The sequence below is a fragment of the Odocoileus virginianus genome, chromosome 10 (genome assembly GCF_023699985.2).
Source record: "Odocoileus virginianus isolate 20LAN1187 ecotype Illinois chromosome 10, Ovbor_1.2, whole genome shotgun sequence".
NCBI lineage: Eukaryota > Metazoa > Chordata > Mammalia > Artiodactyla > Cervidae > Odocoileus > Odocoileus virginianus.
Window position 1 is genome coordinate 15159835 of NC_069683.1, and position 15227 is coordinate 15175061.

Below are 15227 nucleotides of genomic sequence, written 5' to 3' on the forward strand. Positions count from 1 at the left end.
CTCCGGTGGGCAGGGTCAGACAAGGCCTGTGGCACAGCGAGGGTCCTGGTCCAAGGTGGGTGGCGAGCTGCAGCATTTCTGAAGCAGGGAATCTGCTGAGTCAGGGCGTGTTTGCACAAGCCTCCCTCTACTGCCTGGCGGCCCTGGACACACCCCGTTCACCTGGCTAAACCCCTGAGTTCCCCAGATTTTATGAAGGACCTCCTAGCAGGCAGGCTCTGGGCTGGGCTGTGGAGGAAGAACAGCCAAGATCCAACAGCACATTTAGGGTCTAGCAGGCGAGGCAGGGGGAGAACGTGTCACTTCAGTTACGAAAGGAAGGATGAGAGCAGGGCGGCCCCTCCCCTGGCCTGGCCCCTTCATGGAGAGAAGTGTCCATCAGGGAGGGGGTGGTGTTGAGAAGCACACGGCAGGTCTCCAAAGTGCTGCTGGGGCCAGCAAAGCATCCAGCGGCCTTGTATCCAGAGAGGATACATTCCCCTCTGAGGATGCTCAGAGTGGGGGAGGGCAAGAACAGGCAGCCATGCCCCTAGACGCTACTCTTCTCAAAATGGGTTTCCGATCCAAGTCTCCACCGAGACAGAGACAGTGACAGCTTGGGGACAACTGGCCAGAAGGAGCTGGGAGCCCCAAGCCTCACCCCGATGGCATTAGAGGGGACCCAAGGCCTCCCTCCCGCCCCCTGCTGTCTGCCCTGTGCTGACCCCTCTCTCACTTGGGGGCTGGAACTCACTTCCAGGCTCTGGCCTGTTCCCAGCCAGGGAATTTGAAGTATATGGCTTTCCAGCAGCCACGCTCCCACACTGGCATCTAGATATTTGGTCAGCTTCTGGTATAATCAGCTACGTGTATACATTATTTATGTATGAACATGTATTCCTCTCTATCTGCACACCCACATGTACACACACACCCTGCACAAGGTGAACATTGAATAAATATTTGCTGGATGGGATTGTTGAGCAGATATATGTATGCATCTGTTATGAATATGTATGCATCCGATATGCATAAAGAGATAGACACATATGGTTTTGTATACAAGGTTAGAGATCAGTTTATATGAGTGTGCATACACACATAACTTTATTTCCAGTTGGCATCAGGCAGTCAGCTGGCATCTGGTATAAACTAACTGTTCGTGCAGTTGGTCCAAGCATGTAATCTGGGTGTACAGAGTAAAAAATAAGAGTTGCTTTTTTTTTTTCCTTTTGCTTCAAAATGTTGAATATACAACTTGTGAGAGTTCTGATAAAGATTACGTAAATGTGATTAACTTGTACCCTAACTGTTAACTCGGAATTTCCAAAATTAACCGTGAAAAATAACACGGGGCTATCAGTCCTTCCAAAAGGAACTAGGAAGCCCAGCTCTGAAGAATTGCTGTATTTAGACATGAAAGTGAAAGTCACTTAGTCGTGTCCAACTCTTTGGGATCCCATGGACTATACAGTCCATGGAATTTCTCCAGACCAGAATACTGGAGTGGGTAGCCTTTCCCTTCTTCAGAGGGTCTTCCTAACCCAGGGATCGAACCAGGTCTCCTGCATTGCAGGCAGATTCTTTACCAGCTGAGCCACAAGGGAAGCCCAAGAATCCTGGAGTGGGCGGCCTATCCCTTCTCCAGAGGATCTTTCTGGCACAGGAATCCCAGAGCCAAATTCCACTGTCATTTTCTGAACCTCTTTAGCCTCGGAGGCATCATTTCATCTCATCCTCACAGCACCCTCTGAACTAGTATCATGCTCACTATAAGGATGCTCAGCGAGGCCTGGAGAGATCAGTGACTGATACAGGCCATCCTGCTCATAAGTGATGGAGCTCATTTGTCAGCTTTCTTAACAAGAAGCCGTAACAAAGTACCACACACTGAGTGGCTTGCAACAACAGAAACTTACTCTCGTCCAGGTCTGGGGGCCAGGAGTCCAAACTCGAGGTGTCAGCAGGGCCATGATCTCTTCTAAGGAAAGGATCCTTCTTCGCCTCTTGTCGCTCCTGGAGAGCGCCGGCAACCGCTGAGATTCTCTGGCTTGTGGATCCGACACTGTCTCTGCCTCCATCTCACAGGACCTTCGCCCTGCATGTCTGCGTCTAGATTCCCACCTCTTACAAGGATGTCAGGCACGGACTTAGAACCCACCCTAATCCAGGCTGATCTCATCTTAACTCATGACCCCTGCAGTTACACCTTTGTCCAGACAAGGTCATATCCACAAGTCCCATTCCAGGCGGGCATGAATTGGGAGGGGACGCCATTCAGCCCCGTTCACCTGGAACTTGAGCCAGGTCTGCATGGCTCTTGCCTTCCTGCCCTCCCCAGTGTAGCAGGGCCCGGGGCCTGGCTTTGTGGCAGCGCCCTCTGGCTGACCTTTCCTTTTCCCTCCAAGTCAGGGTCACACACAACCCAGAGGAACACGAGCAGCTGTTTGCCCCTCCTTTGCAGTGGTGACCGAATTGCTCAGGAGGCATTCACATGTGCCGAATTGGGGGGTGGGGGGACAGGGAGGGGAGGGCCCTTGGTGACAGCTGGCCCGGAAATATCCCCCCGGAGTCCCGCCGTCCAGCTTCGGTCTGCTGTCCCTGCAGGTCCCCAGAACGCAGCGTCCTCTCCACGCAGCCTCCCTCATCCCCCTCGGCTGCTCCCCGCCATCCCAGACACGTGCTCCCCTCTCCCCAGGATCACACTCAGGAAGCTGCGCTGGAGACCCCGTAGCTTTGCGAATCAGGGGGTCAGAGCTGGAGCAGCAGCCAGGGATGGGCACCCAGAGAGGTCCTGGGCTCTTCTGGGGAAAGCTTGTAGCTCCGCTCCTGCAGTCACCTGGGAAAAGCGGAAGAAGGAAAACCAGGTGAGACTCATCCTGGGTCACCCACAGAGCACTCTCCAGGGGCTTCCCGCAGGTACCAGGAGGCTGGCAGCCATTGGCCCCCGGGTGCCTATTCAGCTGTTGCTCTAATGATTTGCTGTGACATCACATTTGTCATGACTGTCACTATTCACCGTGAAGTGTTGAGTGTTCTGCAGGCTGACTCTTGGGGTCTGACCATGGACCTGGCCCTTCGTCGCTAGGTGACCGTCAACAAATTAACTGACCTCTCTTTGCCTCTGTCCTCTTCTGTAGTATCATCCTGACACAGGGATGATAGTTAAACAAGTTTCTGTGCATAAAACGCTTGGCATAGTAATAGGTGCTTGGTAACACCCATCAGGGGTCAGCCATTCTCATCATGAGCATCGTCACTGCTGTTACGTGACGGTCCTTGTAAACCAACATGCAGCGACATAAGGGAGTGAGGCGGAGAGATTCTGGGTCACGGGCTTATCACGGTTTCCATACGTGGCCTTGTTTTGGCAGAATTGGATTTTCATAGAGTTTAGGAGCTCAGTTGGTAGGAGAATCTGCCTGCATATACAGGAGACGTGGGTTCAACCCCTGGATGAGGAAGATTCCCTGGAGAAGGCAATGGCCACCCACTCCAGTAGTCTCACCTGGGAGATCCCATGGACCGAGGAGCCTGGCGGGCTACAGTCCACGGAACCTCAAAGAGTCAGACACAGCGAGCGACTGAGCAGGCACACAGGATACAACGAGATCCACTAACTCCCAGCCTCAGTGGTTCCCGGTCCTGCCCAAGTCACATCACTTGCCTGCACCTCTGGTTCCTCGTCTGTAAAATGGGATAACAATTCATACCTCAGAAGAATTGCTCTGCATGATTGTCGGACACATGGCACAAATACAATAAATGGTGGGGACGGTTCTCATTCAGAGGCTGCCACCTTCCAAGGTAGACGTGTGGAAGCTCCAGGCGGTGGCCTCCAGGGAAGGGGATTCCAGATAGCAGAGCTAGAGGGTGGCAGTCACGCACACCCGCCCCTCCCCTCCACCCCTTCGGTCTTCTAGTCCATGTGTAACGGGGGGATCGGGTGCAGACCATCACACAGGGGGTCAGGGGCCAGAACCAGGCGCTGACTGCCAGGCCGGGGCTCGATCTCTGGAAGCCCTGAGGGAGAGTGCGGGAGGGTGGGGAAGCAGGCCTCTGAGGGGTGAGCACTCATAAATTCATTGGCAAGTAATTTACGGCAGCCAAGTGTAACACCTAATGCCTGCCCGTGTGAGAGGTTAATGGGGAAGGTTAAGGGGCACAGGCCGGCTGATTTATGGGCCTGGCCAGTGGCTTTCATCCTGGCCAAGGCTCTGGCTCCAGAGACAGGGCTAGGGGAGAGAGAGGGGACAGGGGCAGACCCGGTTGCAAGAGGGTACAAAGGGAACGTGGGGGAGAGGGAGGCTCAAGGAGAAGTGTGATCACGAGGGGAGGGAGCAGCGTAGGAAAAAATAGACAGAAAGGGATCAGGGCAAGCAGGGTACCATTATGCACACGCCAGCAAGGCAGCAGTCATAGAAACCACTTCTTCCGAGGCTTGTCTCAGGTGTAGCCATCACATGACGGGTTTCAGAACAGTGTGCGTCCATCAGCACGGCCAGAAAAGCTAAGTGTTAACAAAGACATTCAGCGATGCAAACTGGGGGGTGATCGATACTTGCAAAGAGGAAAGTGACTGACAAATAAGTTCATCATCGACATAGTATTACAGTCTATGGCCAGACCGGGCTAGGAAGCAAAAGGCCTTGAGTGCAGCCTGCTGGGCCCAGTGCTTACTCGCCACGCGTCAAGAATCTTGGTTCCCCAGGCAGTCAGTGGCAACGCTCACAATGCCTACTGCCAAGGGTGCTTCTGTGTATTCAGCGATCACCTAGCAGGGTGATCCCTCCTGGAGAGGGGGAGAGGCAAGGGCTGGGTCTGAAGGGATACCAAGGGCAGCTAATACCTTTTAAAGTTAACACCAAAAAGGGCAGAAAGTAGTCATCAGTCACCCCCCTGGCACCGGGAGGGTGATACACAGCAGGTGGACCACCACGAGGCCCCCGCCTCCTAAAACAGGCTGATTTGGTCAAATTCAAGAAGATTAAATACAACAAAATGAAGGCTGAGAAGATTTTTTTTGGAGACAACCCAATAGGTACCCTGCTTCCTGAACACCAGACCCAGAAATTCCTGGGAGCCTGGGGCAAGGCCCAAACTGGCGATCCCAGTAAGAAACCCAGGCCCCCACACGCCAACACTCCAGAGGCCCCCAGCGCCATCCCACCCACCCGTCCATGCAGGCCTCCAGCCCCGAGGTGGCACCACAGTGAGGAAGCCCAGACGAGAGAGGTTACGTGATCTGCCCCAGGTTGCACAGCCTGTGGCTGAGAGCAGAGCTAGGCTGGGAATCCGGGTTCTTGGCTCTAAGTTCAAAAGCTCCTCCTGTGTGTTCCTCGGCTGTTGAGCCCCTGCACATTGCCATCGGTCCACAGAGGCCCCAGCATCACTGGCCAGTGTGGGTGGAGGAACGGGGAAAGGCGGGGATGGGGACAGTCTGGCTGGATGCCCCTCACCGCCTCTGGAGTGTCCCCACTCCCCTCCGCTCCCCCCCCCACCAAGGACCACCTCCCCCTTGCCTGGGTCCCTCCCTCCCCTCCCTGCTCCCTTCCCCTCTCTCTGCTAACTCCCCCAGACGAATTCTCCGTCTTGTGCCCCTGCAAGCCCATCCCCATCCCCCCACACCCTGTTCTAGCTCCCACAAATGCCAACTTTCCCACAGTGGAGGTGGGGCACTCCCCCCAATTCAGACCCTCCAACCCCCCTCTCCCCACACCAGCCATCTGACTCCGTTCCCCGGTGGGGGCTGTGCTCACAATCTGGGGGGGGCAGTGGGGATGGACAGGCCACTGGTACCCCAGGCATACACGTACACATGCACACAGGCCTTCAGTTAGAGCACATGCCCCCACCCATGTGAATACACACACATGCAGACGTGTGCACACAAGAGAACCCCATAGACACACGAACCCTCGCAAATGAGGCTGGCTCATGCCTCTCTCGACACAGAGTCTCAATCCACGAAATGTCAGCCAGCATCCACAAGTAACTCAAAATTCTATTAAAATGTTGACTGCAGACTCACCAGAAAGAGGAGATCATATTCCTAAGGTATTAGGTGGAAAAACACCTTCAAGACTCCATCTCTCTCCCGCTGCTCCCCCAACTCCTAGAGCTGGTAGCTTCCTTCCAAGCCTCCCTTCTCTGACTCCAGACTCCCAAAACCTCCCTCTTTCACCCATAGTCTGCACCTTCACCCTTTCTCTATGTTTTCCTACTTCCTATGTCTCTGCAGCCTTTCCCATATAAATCTGGCCAGTTTTCCCAGCTTCTCTGCCCCTTGTCTTCCCTCCACAATTACCCTGATCCTCCCAGCAGGGAAGGGCAGGCTCAGGTCGTTGTTTACACACGTGCACACACACACACACACACACACACATGCAAATGAAGATGACCTTGTGAGTCTCCTTGCCAGTTCCCAGCCCTCAAGGCAACCACATCATGCCCTGGGTCAGGACCCTCATGCCTTCCTTCTGCCCACCTGGTTTCCGGGCTGCAATACTGAAATGGGGAGGAGACCTGAGCAGAGCATCACAAGACCCAGCCCTGTATCTGCTTTGTTACCTCCTGACTGTGTGAGGACAGAGGGGTCACTCGGATTCCCCAGGAGGCCACGCATCTGAGAAGTGAGATGAGCACAGCCTTTCCATCCCAGTCCAGGCCCCAATGCCAACTCTGTCACTTCCTCGCTACGTGTCTTTAGGCAAGCGCACAGCCTCTCTGAGTTTTTGCTTCTTCGTTATAAAATGGTACAGAATGATAACAACCTGACGGGTTTCTGTGAAAACTACAGAAAATAAGATTGTAGGATCATGAATATAAATATTCGGGAAGTATTTATTCAGACACAGGGGCCACAAGGTTCCATTTCTGATAAGACCTTCTATTTCCACCAGAGCACTCAGCCTCTCGGAAGCCAGGCGGGCAGGGTTAGGCTGTGTGGGGTAGAACACAGATTTCAGTGAAACATTCCGGGGTCAGAATCCCAGCTCTGCCCTTCCTGTGTGCCTTTTGTCAAAACTCCTGGCTGCTTCTCTGCCTCAGTGTTCCTATCTCTAACTTGTGGATAATCATAGTCCCCTCCCATAAGATCACTCTGAAGGTGACCTATTCGTTCAGATGAAAGATAAAATATTTTCTGAGCACCTATTGTGTACTGAGCACTTCTCCAGGACATGGTGTATGAACGGACAGACAAGGTTCCTGTCATTATAATATGAGAGACGTATATTTGACAAAGTAAACAAATAAATGAACCAGATCGCTACAGCTAGCGATAAGTGTTCTGAAGAATTAAAGCAGGTGAGGGACAGTGAGTCCCCGAAGAGGGGGCTAATTTTGACTGGGGGGGGGGGGGGCAGAAGAGGGAATTCATGGGATAAGTCGAGAATTGGGTCTGAACCATAATAGGTGCTCAATAAATGGTACTGTCAATTATTACTTCTGTAGGGTAGACATCTACACAGCTGACTCAGGAAGGGCCTCTGTGAGGCCCCAGACGGAGCAGGTCTGGCTGCCCTGTTTGAGAAGGGAGAGATGGCAGGATGCAGGATGGCTCAGCTAGGGGAAAACTTACTCCAGCTGCCATGATGGCCTGGAAGCTCCTTCGCCACCTCCCCTTCCAGCCCCATCAGGCTTTCATTTCCTCAGGCAGAGTCTGAGTGCCAGCGCCCTGCTGCCAGCCTGAACAGCACATCAGAGATCGGGACCATTTGCCGAGGGTTTCACGGGGTGTAAAGTGATCAGCACCCATTAAACTTAGAGGGGTTGCAGGGTGGGGGCTGGGATCCTGCTGAAAGGCTCAGAAGTACTTTGGAAAGAGCCAAGAGCAGCCCTGAAGCCTGGCTTTGCCCTGGAACTATTTATTTCAGCTTTAAAATGCAATTGGCCAGGCTGAGAGTTTGTAAAAGGGAAGAATGTATGTGGTCCTCACAGAGCCAGGATGAGTGAGGTGGTCTTGCTGAGAGCTCCCCACTATGGGCAATGCAGCTTCCTGCCAGTCCATTTATCCAGAGCAGCTAGTAGGCACTGTCTGTGCGTAGGTCCTAGGACAGGTTCCCGGAGCAGCACATGCAGTATCTGCTTGTCATCTCCTTAGGGAAAGGGAGAACATTTATCAGGTGCCTGCTGTGTACCAGGGTTCCTCATCATCTTCAATCCTCAGAGCAATGCACCGAGGCCAGCATTATCATCCTCATTTATCAGATAAGCAAACAAGAGGCCCAGAGAGGTTAAGCAATTGACCTGAGGTCAACCAGCAAATAAGTGGAAGAGGCAGGATTTGAACCCTTGATGAAGAAACAGTTTTCCTCCATAGAGAAAACAAAGTAAAGCAGCTTGGAACAGGCTGTCCCTCCCTTCAGGGGAGGCCTCTGGGGTGGAGGTAGGGAAAGAGAGGGGGCCCCAACCCAGCCAGCTGACGGTACCCATAGATCAGTGAGTGACAGAGATAGAGCCAGGTCCTCTCCCAACCTGAAAAGTGAGTCAAGCACATCCCATGAACAACTTTCTCAAATAACCCTCCCCTTCTCCCACATCCCAGGACCCAATCACTGAAGTTATCCCCAGTTTACAGAGGAGAAAACTGAGGTCTTACGCCAATAAGTGCAAATCATCTGACTTCAGTGTCTGATTCACCCACTTACGTGGCTCAGTCACTGAGATGCACATTGTTAGGTGCCACCCTCTGTCCTAGGCACTCCATAATTTGCAAGCATTTTTTCCCATTCACTATCCCCACTGACAATTTGACCATTATTCCCAGGCTTGGGAACAGGGCAACCCCAGAACCCAGGCTTTGATCAGCGGCCCCATGGGAAGACAGGCTGGGGGAATGTGAGGTTCTTAGAAGGAGAGGCTACTGGGAGAAGGGTATCAGCCCCACAGGCCAGGCAGAGGGAGGATGAGCATTAATCAGCTATCAGGCAGTGGGACCCTCAGCCTCAGCCTCCAGGAAGCGGTCCCCACCCATCTGTGACAGTCTGGACCAGCATCCTGTCTTTTGTTTCTACCTGGAGGCAAAAGAATAAACTAGAAGCCTCCCTTCTGACGCTGGGGGTAAGATGACTAAAATAGAGGGGTTGTGATCTGATCTCTACATGATTCTGAACTATTTAGATTCTTGTTTAGGGAGAAAATCATTAACCATTACAAAGTAGCTGCCTTCGTGGAAGCAATTTAGATGGAAGGAAACAGAAGTCTCCAACCTACGAAGTTCACTTATTCATTCATTCATTCATTCAATACTCTTTCATCTGAGCCTGTTCCAGCCACAGATTTCACTACAAGTGTTAAGTGAATAGCATGAATACTGTTCAGGGGAGGGGCCCATAACTCCAGTGGAGAAAGGATGTGGGGAAAATTCCAGAAGATGAGACTTCTGAGCCTCAGAAGCTCTGAGGGAAGAGAAAGGGGCATCTCAGGCTGAATGCATGGAGGGCAAAGGAGACATTCCAGAAACCCTCTGGAGACCCACCTTGGCAGGACCCGGCCAGAGCCTCACCCCATCGACTTCCCAGAGCTGAGGCTGCTGGCGCTTCCTCATAGGGTGTCATGATTTCCCTCCTTCCTTTCCAAGTGTTGGCTCCCCAAATTGTGGGGACCTTTTTTTTTTTTAATTAAAAACACACAGTTAATGGCTAGGAAAGAGGAGGCTCTCTCTTTTTTTTTTTTTGCTTTCTCCCTCCCCACCCTGAGCCCCCACTCTGACTGGAATGTAGCCATCAAAATAAACATTAAATGCAAAATGCCAGAGCTGAGTTATTACTTGTGAGGGTGCTGGGAGAAAAATTTATAGCAACATTACAGTGTTTTGTTAGAAATCTCTTAATGCACCAAAATGGGAAGGTGTGTGTGTTTTTTATTAAAATGTGACACTCTATAAATCCAATCTGCAGGAAGGACACAGGTGGCGACCCAGGGACTCAGCTGAGGAAACTGTCACTTCTATCTGTGGAGCCATCCTGTTGGCTGGCCTCGGGAGCAGCCTCTCCCCAGCCCTGATCCCTCACCTCTCTCCTCCCTTGGAAAAAAAGCCTTGCTCCTCCCTCACCACCCCACAAAGAGGAGCCACAAGGGGTGTGAAGACCTTTGTGAGACTTCCCTCAGGGTCTGACTAAAAGTTGCAATTTCTTAAAAGGCTTCTCGGAGCAGTAGGGCCCCTACAGGGCCTTTATGAAGTTTGTCTGACAGGGCGAAATTTCCTGTCGGTCCATTTTCACAAATTGAGATTCTGGCTGATGCTGCATTTTTCAAGGGCTTCTTTGTAAAAAGGCAACCCTCTAGAATGTTCTGGAATGTCCTTCCTCAAGAGGGTAGATGGTATCACAGGGGCAGGATGGTGGGTTCATTTTCTCCTTTTAACCGCAAGTGGGAGTGTCCTTCCTTAAAGAGAACGGGTGATTTCTATTCTCTCCAACATTTCTGACAGTGGCATTAAAGGATTCCTTTGTGACATTCAATCAGAGATTTCTGATTTGACAGGAGTCTGGGAGCCCCTGAAGTTGAATAGGAGACTGTGTGTATGCACCTGTACTGGGGTTAAAGGGTAGCCCCCCAAAGATAGTGGCCCACAGTACCTGTGAGTCTGAGCTTATTTACAGAAAAGATGTGTGCTCAGTCACGTTGGACTCTTTAGCCTGCCATGGGATTCTCCAGGCAAGAATACTGGAGTGGGTTGCCATTTCCTTCTCCAGGGGATCTTCCCGACCCAGGGATCGAACCCGGGTCTCCTGTGTCTCTTGCATTGGCAGGCGGGCTTCTTACCACTGAACCACCTGGGAAGCCCTTCAGAATGGAAATTTACAGCTTAATTAAGTAACAAACCTCAAGAAGACCTGATCTTGAGTTCTCCAGAAGGTAGTCTCTAATTATGATGATGAGCATCTTTATAAGAAGCGGGAGAGAAGAAGACAGAAAGTTCATGAAGATGAAGGTAGTGATGGGAAAAGTGGAGCCAAGGGGAAAGCCTGGAGCCACCAGAAGCTGGGAAATGCAAGCAAGTCTCCTCCTATGAACTTGGCCCCGGGGACACCTTGATTTTAGACTTCTGGCCCCCAGAGCTGAGAGAGAATAAATGTCTGTTCTTGCAAACCACCAAGTGTGTGCTCATTTGTTACAAACCCTTGGAAACTAAGGCAGCATTTAGCTGCACCTTTCCAAGAAGAGGGTCCTCAGCTTTCATTGGATGATCAAAGAAGTAGCTTTCCTAAAAAGACTGAGAGCCTGTGATGTAAAATGTTTGTGTGAAATTGAGTCCTTACTCCTGCAGGATGAGAATTTTATCTATAGCTTTTAGATGGGCAGGGTCATTAAAGACCCTCTCTCTGGACCTGGTTCTCCAGCTCCCTGTCCAACAATCCCCAAGTCCACCCCTCAGGCACACCCTAGTTCCCCCATGGATTCTGAATAAACACCTACTCCCATCTCCAGGGCTCCCTGGTTTCCTGAGCTCAACTTTGCAAGTCATCTGTAAACAGAGCTCCTATTAAAGGCATTGAAAAGATAAGTTGAAAGGGCATGGAGAGCTGGCCCTCGATGTCTGCCTGCACACAGCTCAGTTCTGGAGAAAGTGTTGAAAAAGAAAAATAGGTCCTTTTGGGGTGATGGAAATGTTTTGGAACTAGACAGAGACAGTGGTTGTACAACACTGCAAATGTGCTAAATGCCACTGAATCACTCACTTTTAGATGGTTGTGTGTTAGTCACTCAGTCGTGTCTGACTGTGCAACCTCATGGACCTGCCAGGCTCCTCTGTCCATGGGATTCTCCAGGCAAAAATGCTAGAGCGCGTAGCCACCCTCTTCTCCAGGGGATCTTCCCAACCCAGGGATTGAATTTGGGTCTCTTGCATTGCAGGCAGATTCTTTTACCATCTGAGCTACCAGAGAAGCCTTTTAAATGGTTAATTTTAAGTTATGTGGATTTCACCTTAAAACGGAAAAAGAAAAACAATGCATCGATTGCTATTTGGCAATATCCATTTTGCCCGCTACCTGCATCCCCAAGAAACTGAAAGTGAGTCCAGTTAGCTTGACAAGGGTGAGGGCAAGACCAGTGAGCTTTTTTTTTAAAGAAGACCCACCATGAAAGGACTCCATGGGCCATCAAAGAGCGAGTCACATTGTCTTGGGTGAAGCACTCTGGAACCCCAGAATCCTGGAATCCTGGGGAGGGGTGATCTGAGCTGGACAGGAGGTCAAGGTGGCCACAAGAACTGAGTGTTCCTCCAAGTCCCCCAAGATCTGCAACTGTCCCCCAAAAGTTAAGGGAACGTGATCTCCACTCCCCACAGCTTTTCCGGGAGATGGGAAAAGTCACTGCCATTTCTCAGATCAGCACACTGCAGCGGGGAGGAGAATGACTCGCCCAAGCTTGCACCAGCCCGGATCAGGACTAGCGCCCAGATGCCTGCCTCCAGAAGCTGACCATTCCCAACTACCCGTTGAAAAATTCCACTATGACCTGGAAACGAATTCAACTTGGAGAAAGCAGCTAGGCGTTTCCGCGCTCCTGAGGATGGCAAGGCACCGGGGAAGAAGAGCCTGAGACAAGAATCCGGGAGTCCAAGCCCCCAGCGCGTCACGGCGCAGAGGCCCGAAGAACGCAGGCGCCCGGCTCTCCAGTCAAAGTTCGTTCCACCGCCGACTCCAGCGGGGTTGCCCTTCCTGGGGTGTTCGGCCGTGTCCCCTTCAGCCTCCCAGCCCCTGGGTGAGGACTATGGTGGGAGGGGTGTTGAGCGGATCTGCAGAGGTGCGAGGGGCCCCGAACTGGCACCGAATAAATGCAGCAAAAGCGCCACCTCCTAAGGATGTCCGCGGGCGGGTTCCTGGCGCCTCGCCCCTGTCCCCTGGTGGCGGCTCAAGCCTGGAGGGGGGACTATAGATTTGGTTGTTTCTTTCATATTACAGTTGCCCTTTTTTGGTTTTCCAAGTCAACGCGCTCCGGCCTGGGGCGACCTGCCAGCACTCGCCATAGTGTCCCTGAAGACTTAGGGCTGCAATGCGTTTCTGTCCTTCGATCCTCAGTCAAGGCCGCTCTCCCCACCCCCACCCCGACCCCGACCCCCACCCCTGGGCTCTGGGCGCAGAGGTCGACTCCAGAAGTGTCCATGGCCTGGCCGCAGCTGTGCGCTCTGGACCAGGCTCCAGGCAAGCAAGCGGGGAGTGCGGACACTGGCCCCAAGGAGGGAAGGACCCCTGGTGGGGTAGGAGAGAGAGGGTGGAAATTAGGCCATGGCATCCTCAGATGGGAGGATTGGCAGACAGCTAGTAAGATCAGGAGGTGATAGAAATAGAATAACCATCACCATTTACTAAGCACCTACTATGTGCCAGGCACTGAGTCAAGCACCCTTGGTTATCAGTCTCTCCTTGCCTCTCGGGCATCCAGGGTCACTCAACAAGAGCTTGTCTCCCGCATTCTCCTTCACCCTCCCCTCCTCCCCACCCTCCCGCCTCCAGCGCTCCTCCCTGCCAATCACAAACCTCTGGATTACCCGGATCAGATGGTGCGCTCCGCTCCGGCTGGCCCCTTTGACAGGTGCTGGGGCCCAGACCTCTCAGCCTGGAGGCAGGCGGTGGGGGGAGGAGGGACAGGCAGGAGACGTTGTCACCAGACCCCGGGGCCCTGTCCCTGAGGTCCCCGCGCTCTCTGGACGCTGGGACAAACATACCAGGCCTGGGAGCCAGGAGCGCCAAATTCGAGGGTCATCCTGACCTCTTGCTCAAAGTGTGCTGTGGGCAAGGGCCTTCCATTTCCCTGCCTGCAAGGCGGGGACATAAACCCTCCACCACAGGACAGTCATGAGTTTACAGAGAATCAAGCGAGGTGAAGGCGGTGCTGCTGAAAGCGTTGAGATGGGGTCGAGCGGGGGGTGCAGCGCCCCCCTCCCCCAAAACACAACGCACAGCCTCCATCCTGCCTGCACCAACTATTAGGAAGGGCTGGACTGCGGAGCCTGAAAAATCCTTTGGCCTTTTCCCTCCCGGTGCTTTAAAAGACCTTGACCAGGGAGGAGCTGTGGTCTGAAAGATGAATATGACCGGCTGTCATAATGGTCGAAGGGCAGGAATTCCAACTGGTCATTTCTGGTTCCTTAAGTCTGCACTGTGAAGTTTAAAAGAGCAAAGTGTTCCTAACGGAAAGGAGATTACCACTGCTGCTATTAGCAAACACCTTAAGGGAGCATGATCTCATTTCATCTTGGCGGTGGTTCTATGAAGTAGGTGCTTTTAGCATCCCCACTTTACAGGAGAGGAAACTGAGGCCCATGAGCGAAGTCACATAGCCCATGTCACACAGCCAAAGAGTGGCAGAAATGGGATTCAAACTTGAATCTACAGCTGGCCTCTTGACCACTAATGGAATCACTGACGCTGCCTCCTCCCTGAACCACCCTCCCTCCATTTTTCCCAGCCCCAGAGGCCTGCCACAGACTGGCTTCTGAGCCCAGCTCTGTCCTAGAGAGAATCCAGTAGCCCCTCCCACCATCCATGAGGCCAGCACTGGGTGGGGGCTGCAGGAATTAGAGTCAACACAACTGCCACTGGCTGCCCACGAATTCTTGGGGCTGAGGGAGGGGACAAGGGGACAAACGAAACCTTAGAGGAGACGGACTCTCGGGTTGTGGGAGAGGAGGAAAGGGAATTAGGGGCCATGCTCCCCGCCCCTTCCCGGGGATGGCAGCAGAATGTGGTCAGGGCACGGAGGGGGTGTGGACGTGCCAGCAGGCTCCAGGGATTGGTGGGCAGGGGGGAAGGGCCCCCCAGGGCTGACCCCAAGGATCCCAGAGAGAGAGAGGGAGAATCAGAAGCCTAGCCTGTGGCATTCACCTCTCCCTCTCCCTGGCTCCAGATCAGTTTTCTGAGCGGTAGATTGGGAAGACCACTCTTTACAGTAAGAGACCCTGTAGGCGGTCAGCTCAACAGTCCCAGCGTGGGCACGAAGGTCTCTCTATCGCAGAGCGAAAAGTGTTCCCAGGGAGGAAGCGGGTAAAGTCCTGGTCTGAGGGGCCCGAGGGGACTCTGGAAAGAGCTCCGTTTTGTCCCAAGGGACCAGTTCTACTTAAATCAATGAGGTTTACCCCTCTGGGGGGATCGGGGACCCCCTTTGAGACCGTTGAAAGTTTTAAACCCGCTCCCCAGAAACGGGCACACGCAGCCTCACAGTGTGAGGAAGCTCTCAGGCCGCTCTGGCCATCCACACTCCCTTCCCTCCATCACTGAAGCCTCCATCTCCCCAGC